This window comes from Drosophila tropicalis, unplaced genomic scaffold (genome assembly GCF_018151085.1).
Source record: "Drosophila tropicalis isolate 14030-0801.00 unplaced genomic scaffold, ASM1815108v1 contig_1009, whole genome shotgun sequence".
In the NCBI taxonomy this organism is placed as follows: domain Eukaryota; kingdom Metazoa; phylum Arthropoda; class Insecta; order Diptera; family Drosophilidae; genus Drosophila; species Drosophila tropicalis.
Genome location: NW_027172367.1, coordinates 232,387 through 244,510, shown reverse-complemented (window position 1 = coordinate 244,510; position 12,124 = coordinate 232,387).

The window sequence follows — 12,124 nt, the reverse complement described above, 5'->3', positions numbered from 1 at the left end:
TAGAATGCTCGTCACTTGCCCCAACTTTTCAGTTCAACGGCATCGGCATTGGATTCATCGCTTCATCTTCATCAGACTTCATTATCATGTCATATCGCGGAGCATTTCACTTTGATTCAACTGGGTGTAAAAGTTTGTCTGCTATTAATAATAATAATAATAATAATAATAGTAGATACTAGTACTAATAATAATAAGTCTGCATGTCTTACGCTTCACTGGACTTTAGTTCCGGTTTATGCTAATGCAGTTATCTAAATTTATGCTCACATGTCACATTTGGAAGTTAGGTGCGGACTAGGCTTAGTAAGGGCAGCTAACCCCCTATAATTCACATTTAAATGAATTGAATCCATATACATACACTCGAAAACCCTTAAAGTTCAATCCTATAAAAGTTTTACAGGCATGAGAATTCAAATTTCCACACACTCCATTTCCATACACTCCATTCCATTGAGTGGCAGGTTTATAGAAAAGGCTTCGTCTTCTTTTTTCACTCATGTTTATTGAATAAATCAACGCTTGAAAAATTCCAACTAAACTTAACAGCTTTTCATTGGCCTTAGCCAAATAGCTTTGGCTATTTCAAATACAAAACGGGAACGAGTTACGAAACAAAATGGAAAAAAGAACATGAAAACTGTAGCCAAAAAAGTGCGCGTTTTATACAAAACACTGACAGTTCACTGCAGATGAAGAGCCAGTGTGTGTGTGTGTGTGTGAGTGTGTGGCAGGGGGGACAGGTCACTAAACAAATGGCCAATGCAAATACATAGTGGAGATTCAATGAAGCTTAACCGTACGTCTACAGAGTTCTAAGCGACTAAAAACTTGGTCTACTAATTGGGCGTGTGACTTGCTAGCTAAAAAAGGAAAATGTAAAGGGGATGTGCCTGAGGTGGGGGGTTAGCGGTTAGGGGTTAGGGGTTAGGGGTTAGGGGGATGTGTGTGTGTGTGTTGAGGACATGCTACGTGCATCAATGAACCGTAAAGCTATTTCGTCATTTAACGTTAAAAGCAAGCAACGGGCCATACACACACACCCACACACCTCAGCACAACACACAAAGACCAACCGACAAAAACGCGAACGAGCGCGACCAAAGTGAAAAAACTAATTTGCGCTGCTTCAAAAGCAAACACAAGGCAACACGAGAAGGAGGAACTAGGACTGAAGAGATGTATGTGGCTGGCTGGGTGTGGGATGGAAGGAATATGAGGCAGAGAGGAGGATCCTCTTGCCGGCTAAAGAAAAACATACACGTATTTTTGGCCAAGAAAAAAGAAAATTGGGTATGTGCTGAGTGCTAACCAAAAAACTTTTTCATTTATGCTCGACAGAGAGAAAAAAATCAAGCAAAAAACAACAAAAATTCAAGGGACAGAGAAGAAAATGGAACCGTGGGTCAAAATAAGCAACAGAGCATCAATCTTTCAGTAGGAAGATCTATTTTCCATCTGCACTAATTACAAAAACCTGAACGTTTCGACGAGGTTATGAACTAATTAAGCCCAATGACCATACGAAATCATTAATTGATGATTCAGGTGGATAAAAATGTATTTCTTGCCTCGCCATTTCCATAATTGCATCGAATTTAGTTCGAAAATCAATTAAAATGGTTTCAAATGACTCTTCTGACTCGTGTGGACTTGGAATCTGTAGCTTACATTTCCTGGTTCTTCTTTTCGACTAGTGCTACTTGGATGAATTACTAAATTGATTTGGTTTTAAAAGGTCTTAGATTCACCCCAAAATGAATTCAATCCTCTGAGACCACTGTGCCAAAGGTGAGCAGAACCTACAGCATACAGCAGGCAGCTGATGGCTTCTCCAGTAGCTTCTCCGCCTCCTTCGATGACTTCCTGTATATGGACGAATGAGTAAGTGTGTGAGTGTGTATGTGTTTGCCTGTCAATATTGCATCAGAGGCGCCACAGGCGGTGCAGAGCTAAACTGGGTAACTTCTGCCTCGGCTCCTGTAGTCAACGCGCCAAGCTTACTTTTGTGCTGTATTTGGAAACCCGATGTCAATCAAAAATTCCCATAACCCATGCAGACCTCGCCTCCACATAAGGATGAAAAAATGGTCGAGTAGTTGAAGGCGGGATGTGTGTTTGCTTTATGAAAGCTTTTGGCACATGTGGCGCATAAAAAAACGACGAGACGAGATTGAAACCAGGATGGGAGAATTCGTGCACCTTCACCAGTTTCTTTCTCCTTGCCTTTCCTTTCCTTTCCTTTTCTCTTTTTATGCTGAATGGCCAACCAAGAAATATGTGCTGAAAAGGATTTTGCCCCTTGCGTCTTTTACTGGCCTCTGACGAGGACACTGCCCCGCCCACGTCAAGGCGTTGGTACAAGCTTTTCTTTGGCAATATTAAATTGCCAAAAAAAAAAAAGGAACAAAATCAATTAGGAACATGTCAAGTTTGCGGAAAAGCTGTTTTTGAAAATTGGTGTCAGAAGCAAATTTAATTTCCAATTTTTCCTCCCCCACGCAGAAGTCCCGAGAATACGCTGAAGCTGATGTGTGAGTATATGACAAATAACTTATAGTTATTTACTTACAATTAGATTGATAAGTGAGAGCTTCTATCCTAGTACAAAAAATATTCAACCAAATCGGCAAAGAAGTACAAGTTGTCGTCACATAACATTCCATAGGCCTTGGGAGTGAGCTCTGTTCTGTGCGCATTGTTCTTCTACTACCTTTGCCTTTCCGGACAACCCAAAATGAAAATAAACTCACATGTTTAGTTAACTCTTTGCACAGAGAATTAAAGTCAAAATGTTTCCAAGGAGAAAAGTGTTGATTCGACACAGTGATACCTCTTACTTTCTATAGGGCAACTAAATTTTGACAGAATTCTTATTTTCATCTATGAGGACACTCGGAGAGACGTGTTGGTGTGGCCACAGGGTATTCAACTGCAGGAACAACTAACTCGTGTTACCCTGTGACTCTCTGACTTTCTTTTTTTATACCCTTGCAAAAAGGGTATATTAATTTTGGTCAGAAGTGTGCAACGCATAGAACGAAGCATCTCCGACCATACAAAGTATATATATTCTTGATCAGCACGACGAGACGAGTTCAACTAGCCAGGTCCGTCCGTCCGTCCGTCCGTCCGTCCGTCCGTCCGTCTGGATCAACGCAAACTCCTCCTAGACCGTAAGAGCTACAGAGCTGAAATTTTGCACGTAGGCTTGTATATACTGCAGGCGTTGTATATCTCGGATTCAGCAGGATCGGACCACTATATCATATAGCTCCCATACAAACCCCAAAGTCACGAACAGTGACTTTTCTCAATAACTTCGTTATTTTCTATGCTATTATCGTGAAACTTAATATTAGAGAGTTTACTACGCCTATAAGCGACTATGCCAAATTTGATCAAGATCGGGTGACTATATAATATAGCTCCCATACAAACGGCCAAGTCACGAATAGTGACTTTCTCAATACCTTCGTTATTTTCTGAGCTATTGTCGTGAAACTTAATATTAGAGAGTTTACTACGCCTATAAGCGACTATGCCAAATTTGATCAAGATCAGGTGACTATATCATATAGCTCCCATAGCAACGATTGGTCGAAAACAGTGACTTTTGTAAATAACTTCGTTACTTTTAACGCGATTGCTTTTAAATTAAACATTTCTTAATTTAATATATATGTTAATGACTGTGCCGAATTTGATAAAGATCGGGTGACTATATCATATAGCTCCCATAGGAACGATCGGTGGAAAACAGTGACTTTGATCAATATCTTCGTTATTTCCTATGATTGTAGGCCATTCTTTCGCAAACATAAGCCTTTTTTGATAAAACGTTCTTCCACATTGATGGCTAATAGGTAAGGATAGAGTTACCAAAAAAAGTTGCAAGGGTACACAAACTTTGGCGCGGTCGAAGTTAGCCCCGGCCCTCTGGTTTTTTGGTTTATTTAATTTTTTTTTGCATTTTCTACTTAATTTCAAACTGCTTTCTAGATGAACCGAAAGGGGCGGAAGACAGAAAAAGAGAAGAGACTGGACCTTGCTTACACCCAGCACATGCAAATGTCACATTGCATTGCTCAGGACAAACAGGACACACAGTTCGAGATTCTCATTTCTAGATATGTATGCATGTAAATTTTTTTAGCATCTCTCTCCTTCTCGCTCCGTTTCTCGGTGTCTTTGTATCTCTGTTTGCTGGCAATTTGAAATGATTTCAGTAGGAAGCCGGCAAGTCCAGTGCAATTTACTTTATTTCTAGCTTAGGGACATGGCAAACAGGAAGAGACAAAACTCACACATAGACAAACTTGCACACACGCATACCCAGGACAGAGCGAAACTGTCTGGAGAAGAGCAGAGTCAAGTCAATGACTAAGTTCGACTTCCTCTATTTGTTTTTGCTTCATGACGAAATAAATAAACTCTCTTTCTCTTGAAAGTCTTTGGCCCTATGACCTTATCCATAAATCATATACAAAAGTGTTTGATATTTTGTGTTGCATACATTTGTGCGCCTATTGATTTCAGAGAAAGAGCAAGAAGGACAGAGAGAAGGAACTCTGAACTTTGCGTGCCAAGTATCGGTTGTTGGTTTTAATCAACCCATAAATTGTCTGCACACGCACTCGACAAATGTGTCTTTAAGTCGTAAAATATGAAATTGCGTGCAAGTGTTAAATTATCCTTAGTTATTTCGTTACACTTCACGCATTTTGCGGTCCTGCCTCATCCTAATGGATTCCTAAGTAGTTTAATACATATTTCATGTATGTATGTGCATATGTAGAGGTGTGATTAGCACATGGCTGCTGCTATTTTACGAGTGTTCATTCATTACTCATTCGAACTTTTACTATCTCTTTGGATCCCCGATCCATTTTAGCAGCTGCCGTATTCGCCGCTGTTACCCTTGACCCAATCAATAAATCAGAGACATCACAAACTTGTTGACAACAGAAACTTGAATGAATTGCAACACGTGTTGATTATTGAATCTTTCTCGCCCGGTTCATTGAGCAAACCCAGCCCAGGCGACGGAACATACAAAAGCGAATGATCGCGAAAGATGTTGTGGAGACAATGCCCAGATCGTGTCCATTGTTATAGCTCAGGGAGACGATAGCGAGCGCCGACGAGCTCTCTTATTGAATGGAAGTTTTCTTCTTTATGCCATCTGAAGTGGGTTTTTTTCATAGGAAATTTCTTGTTATTTATATTGCGCACGCGGCTCGGCGCTCAAAAGGTGTTCTCTATAGGTGCGCAGCTGCCAGGATTGCGGAATGGTTGAAATCGAGGACCCCAGTGCCAGGCCAGTGCCAGTGCCAGTGCCAATGCCTGCCGCATGCCAAGAAGGGTGGGTTCTATTATCGATTTTAATGAATTATGGTGACATATGATAAAGTATGGGGGTAACATTTAAAATGGGGCATACAAAGTACAGTTGTGCAGGAAATTTAAACAAAACTAACAAATGATTTTAAGGCTTACCATAGAGAACGACTTAACTTTGATAACTGATGGTACAGTTGTGCTTGGCATACATAAACCATTTGAATATCTAAAACAAATCCTTAGTATGCTCTCGGATTGCAGTGACAGCCACATTATGGATTATGGATTAGGAATTATGAATATATTTTATATTTCCATCAGTCTTAAAAAGTACCGATCGGGCTGGGACTCTAAGCGACCAGCGACCACCAAGCAATCGGGCAGCCAAGTCAAGTCACCTCGGCTTAGGCCGAGCCAGGACCGACAAAATCTTTGGCACAGTGTTTTTCGCTCTAATTCACCTTAAGCCTTCAGAAACTGCCGCTCTCAATATAAATATATTGTGAGCGACAAGAAAAACGAGAGCAAAAGAGGGAGAGAGGGAAGCTAAAATCTAAATTTCATTTTACCAGAGAACAAAACACGACACCGCTGGCCAAGGACCCAGCAACCAGGATCCAGGACCAACCCCTCTGTGTAAGGCCAGGTGTGCCTGTGTGCTGGTGCGCAATCAGCTTTGTAGGCGATTTGTGAGGATTAAACTGCGCACCATGCGCATTTATAGTGAAAGGCAGAGAGAGACAGAGAGAGAGAGAGAGAGAGAGAAAGAAGAGAAAGAAGAGAAGGGAAAAGAGAGAGAGAGAGAGTGAAATAGTTGTCTACCTGCTGGAATGTTGCTTTGTCCTCCCGGATGGATGGATGTGATGTAGTAGGAGGAGGATCAATTTGCTGACTAAATACCTATGGAAAGGTGTAGCCGTAAAATCTGTCAGAGGGGATAAAAATCTTTCATTTTTTGCGTTTCAATGGGCACTTTGAGGGCCCCGAACTCACAAATATCGTTTACGAAATTTTGAAATTAGAAAATTGAAATACCAACAGACAGAAAGGAAAGAAGGTATAAAAATTTCATGCTTCCTGGTAATTGGCAAACAACAAACAACAACAACAACGTCGAGAAATTGTAAACGGTAAAGCAGTTGGCAACAATGCGAGTTGGAGAAACAAGTTATAGACCATCGAGAGCCAGTTACCCAGCCAGCCAGCCAGCCAACCAGCCAGGTGGCCTATCAATTTGAGTCCCCTGAGGGGTTGCTACTTATGGAAAAACCAATTCCGAATTCGTCTCTCTGCCAACTCCAAACTGCGCAATAACGACTGGTTCCATTCCATTGGTGTCTTACGTTCGAGATGACAGAGTTTAATCACAACCCAAATCGTCGCCTCACTGTCTGCCCAGACGGGCAAATCGATTAAGACTGGTCTCCCAGTCCCTCTGCAGGACTGGGCCTAGTCCTCACACCTCGAAGACTTAAACGACAGGCGGTAATCTTGACTGCATTACAGCACATCATCGATCATCGTCAGACTGCGCCTCAGGCCTCTTTCACATCATGGTGTGGTCTTTGCAGAAATTGAGAGATGGACGTATGGATACTTGTTATGTTTTATTGCTCCGTTGGGACTTTTCTTTCAACTGCTCCAATGGCAGTGACTAGAAGGAATAAACCACTCTTTTGAACATTGCTCAAAGCGTCTAAAGAAACACTTGCCTATCGGTTCTGAAGTTATAATGTCAAATGTCAAACAAGTAGGAACAATTGGGTTAAAATAGCTAATATGACTGCAGGGCTCTTCGTCAAAAATCATTCATGGGTGGGATTCCCAGCGAGTACCAGTCTAGGTACTCACATACCCCCAAGTCATTGAGTCATTGCCATTATTTGGTGTCTTTATTAGAATTCCCACTCCCACACTTACTGATGGAATCGCATAAACACTTTTACGACTTTTGCACAATTCCAGTTCAGTTATTTCCCAGCAAATGAAGAGAAAAGGTAAGGAGACGGTACGTATTCCAAATAAGTTGGCCTACATTGAATGCAGTTCACCCTATCCCGAGGCCACTGCAATCACTGACAATGCCAAGCCGCAGGATATATTCTGCCTGAGCAAATACAATAAATACCTGTTGGCTCTATTGTATGTTCCTCTGCTTATGTATATCATCATCGACCATTGTCAATTGAAACGGGAATGGGAATGGGAATGGGATCGGGATCGGGAAGCTACAAGTGCCTTTAACCCCGAAAAGGAACAACAGTTAGTTAGTTACCTACACAGAAATAAAAAGAAGAAAATGCGAAATGTCGGCAACTGCACTTGAGTTTGGTCGAAGGTAGTCGGAAGAAACGTAGCATTTCCCCCATTGTTGGGTTGGGTTTGGTTCCAACTATTGTCTATCGATTTTTTGCACTTCAAACGAATTGCACAACGGCAGAAGAAAATGCAATTCATTTTCACACGCAAACGAAACGGGACAAAAAAATTTGTGAAAATTTCATGGAACGGATACACATTTGTTTGTGTGTGTGTGTGTGAGTGTGTGTGTCGCTGGAGTGGGCGTGGAAGTGTAATTCTGATGGGTGGGCGTAATTTATGGCACTTAACGATTTGCCTGCCCAGAGAATCAATAAGCGAAACTACTGAACTCCCATGCTAGCTTTAACTTTAACAACTTTAACCCGAGGCTGTGAATTTATTGTTAGGTCGTAAATCTTGGCAGCGATTTTTTGTTTTATTTCACTTTATATATATATTTTTTTTAAGGTAGACTTTTACGATTTATTCTGGTATAGAAGGAAGACGGTTGACCCCAGGATGGAGGTACGCTTGGGGTTGGCGTCGTCTTGTCTGGTTCTCGCCCGTAAAGAAAAGGATTCCTCCAGCAGCCCAGGGGCAGCTGGGATTCTCTTCTCTTACGCATTTCTTAATTTTTATTGAATTTTTATTTCTATGTCATTTCGGAGTGAGCAAAGTTCGTTCGTCTTTTTTTTTTTGTTTTGTTAACGCTTTGAAGGTATACATGTAGGTTCAGATCAAGTCAGGGGCAGTAAATTAAGCGTGAAATCATAAAACCAGGCAAGGTGTGAAATTTTATGCCAACTTTGATTTATGCGAAAAGCAGATACCAGATGCTCGACAGGATTAGCAGTGATTTAAGTGTAGAATTCCGTGTGTTGGGAGCACAAAAAACATTGCCATGTATGAGTGTAATTAAATTTTTTTATGACTTAACTCGAATGAGATTGGTTGATGGAGGATGCCGTTGGGATGTAGTCGAAGGACGTGGACGGGGATGCGAATGAGGGACCACCGAACATTACTTCTGGTCAAGACTGATGGTAAGAAGTCCAACATGTATGTATGTACATATATCTGAAAAGAGAGATTTATCCAATTAATTTTGAAGTCTTCCATTTTCTCTCATTGACAAATTGACTTTTACCATTAACAAGTCTGAAAACTTTTTGTTAATTATACTCACCTGCCCCTTGCCACCCCTCACATAATGTCTAATGGTCCTGCTCTTGAACAATGCCATGTTCTCAACGTTTTTGTTTCCGCATTTCTTGTTTTTTTTTTCGCAAGACTTACACTTGAAACTCTACAACATCTCCCATGAGCCCTATCAACTTTTTGTCATCAGGTACTTAGCTGAGTACATCTGAGTAAGTATGAGTATATTGGGGCCTTGAATGCTACTCCGAACTCCGACTGACTGGCCAAATGTAAGGCTCTTGAAGAAAATGTTTAATTGCAGGCAACTTAAACTCCAAATAAGCACTTAATTTACCAGGCAAGTGCTCCCAGAGTTTCCACTTCCAGCCGCCATAAATCGCAACGAGTCTATGTACATAAATATGCACATGGAATCAAGTAAATAAAAAATATCCAAGCGGAGCAAGGTGACATCAAGCGATGGGTAGGGGAGCCACGACAACGTCCAAGGCAAAAGAGGAAGACTCATTGCCAAAGACCCCAGACAACGCAATGAGATACAGTGTCCAGGTTAGTTATTCAATGTAATCGAAAAAGTGATTTCATTATAAGGCTAAATAAATAAAGAAAATGCAAGGCAGAATTATGGAGTTTGCAAAAGTGTGAGGTACAATTTCGGATACTTTTCGATTTCGGGACAGAGTAAACGCTTTTATTTTCGCCCATAACGACTGAAACCAGTGTGCTTCCCATCTCCGACTCCTCTTGCTCTGTCTCCGACAACGACGACGACGACGACAGACAAACAATAAGCGACAGTAGCACTGATTACTTGAGCACTGGCATAACAACGGTTCTTGTCCAACCATTCCCCGCCAGCTTCAGCTTCAGCTATCACTGAGGCTGCTGCTGACATTCGAGCCACGTTTGGTTACATTTCAGAGGGGGGATTTAGGGGCAAGGAGGCAATGGAGATGGGGATGGGGATGTTGCTGTTTCTGACAGCCCATAAGGTACATGTGCCTTGAGTAAGTGCAACGTTAGAATGCTGCATCCAGCCAAGAACTTAAGTAAAATAACTCATGTGCAAAAAATAGAATGCGAATGCCAGAGAGCACACCGAGAGCTCAGCGGAATGAATATGTCTAGCTATGCTTATGCTTTTGCCCTGCCCTTGCCAAGCCGAGCCAGGCCTTAGCTGTCCCAGGGTTTTCCACGTTTAAAACGTTCGTTGCACTTGGATGGGCTCTGCCACGCTGCAGCGTGGCATACAGTTTGAAAGTCATTGCGTTGTACTTATTTGCACATTTACTCAGGCAAAGTGCTTGGCTTACTTATGGATGATGGAGGTGCCCCACTTGATGATGGCGCGGGGTGGAAGGTTTCGGTTAGCTACCTAAAGGCAAAGTGCTTGCTGCTCCCCCTCCCCACCAAACAGACCGAACCCCACGTCATTGGAGCACACCAAGTTGGCTCTTGCTGTATCTTTGCCTGTTGTTTGTTTGTTTGTTGTTTTGTCGTAGATTGCTTTTAAATTACTTCGACTCAAAGGCAAATGGTCTGAGATTTTTGATTGATTTTGCTGCAATTTTTCCTCCCTCCCGCATTTTTTCTGTTTATTATTATTCCCCACACTCACCCCAATCGTTTTCCATCCATTATTGTTTTGACTTGGTGAAATTGCTTGGAAAGTGCGCAAAAATGAAGATTGAAGTTGTTGAAGGGAGCAGCCAGAGGAGGATTGAGTGAAAAGCAAAATACTAAACCGGAAGATGAGTAAAACTGAGGATGGAAATTAAAAGCAACAAATCAGAAGCAAGTAACTAAAAGCAAATGGAAATATACATTTTAATAGATCAATCATAATGAACTTTAACGCGGTCTCTACTCAATATATCGAAGAGAAAACCATATCTTTGAAAGATTGAAACACCTCGAAGACAGTCAATCAAAGTGATTATGCATTGAATGGAATGGAAAAGAAATTAACTAAATGTTAATACTTACTGTCGTCTCAATAGTCAGTTAACTTATATATCAATAACCCATAAATCAATTTAAAATCTAATGGCTGAGAAGCCTTTAAAATCTAACAACAAAGAGAGCCACTTGATTCTTGGTTCAAATTTGAGACAAGAGGCAAGCCTATGTATAATGTAATCAGAAGTTCAATCGAAACAACAAATCAAACTGAGGCCCACATTAGATAAGAGGGTGTGGCTTCTCTCTTCAATCAGCTTAAATAAATGGCTTTAGTCAAGCAGAAAATTAGCGTCATTTCGCTTTTTCAATTAGATGCCCGAAATCGGTGACCGTGGACAATAAAATTGTAGCAATACACAAAAGTCGGGATAATATATGTATACACTATACACCTACAAGTACCAGCATATGAAGAGGGCATTCTCGCCCCTCGAAACCGAATTTCAATGGCCAACAAAACAAGTGCTTGGCTCAGCGAAAAGTCGCCTGTCGAACTTGAGTGAACGTGCGGATGTTGAGGATGAGCATTTTATTGGTGGTGTCAATTGCCAATGGCCATTTTTTGGTAATTTACGCCAGGAACCTTTCATCGCCTCATCGGGCGAAAGATTCAACTTTCAAGACTTTCAATGCAAATGCTGATGGTGCATTTCCTTTCAGGTCGCCGAGATTTGCTGCCGTTGCAAATTGAAAATGGCTCCTACAAGACTCGTTTATATGTCCATATACATATGTATGTATGTATGTATAGATATATTTGATTTGTATTATTTGTCTTGCAACTTAATTGAATGAAATGGCAAATAGCCGTACCAAGTGCGACAATTTTAGCTTGCTTTTTCCGTCCCCAGTTTAGAGGGGAGCGAGAGCCAAAGACATTTTATTTCATTGCTTCACGTTGGACATGGACATAAGACATGGGACATTGGACAAGGGACAAGGGACGACAGCGACAAATTGGCAGCCATATTAATAACATCCACTATGTGGTGACGGCGGAATGAAGGCGGTACGATGGAGGGGATTGGGCATTATTGTTCCGTACTGGCTGGCTGGCACGTTCATTGTTCGCTCTTCTGTTACTTGTAACAGCATTTCAATGGCAAAAGACGACAACGTTGGGCTTTGCTTATTACTTTGTGGGTTGAAGATTGCAGATGAAACCGCAGCAGCAGCAGCAGTTCATCTCTCTGGCCCTTCGCCCTACTCCCAGAGCCCCGAAATAAATGTCTTGCCACATGCTACGCGGTCAGCAAGTTCTTTGTTCACATAATGTGCGTGCGCATATCTGTGAAGTAGTCGAAGCCACCTTGGTTTATCCATCCAAAATGACCACATTGGTCTATAATGTAAA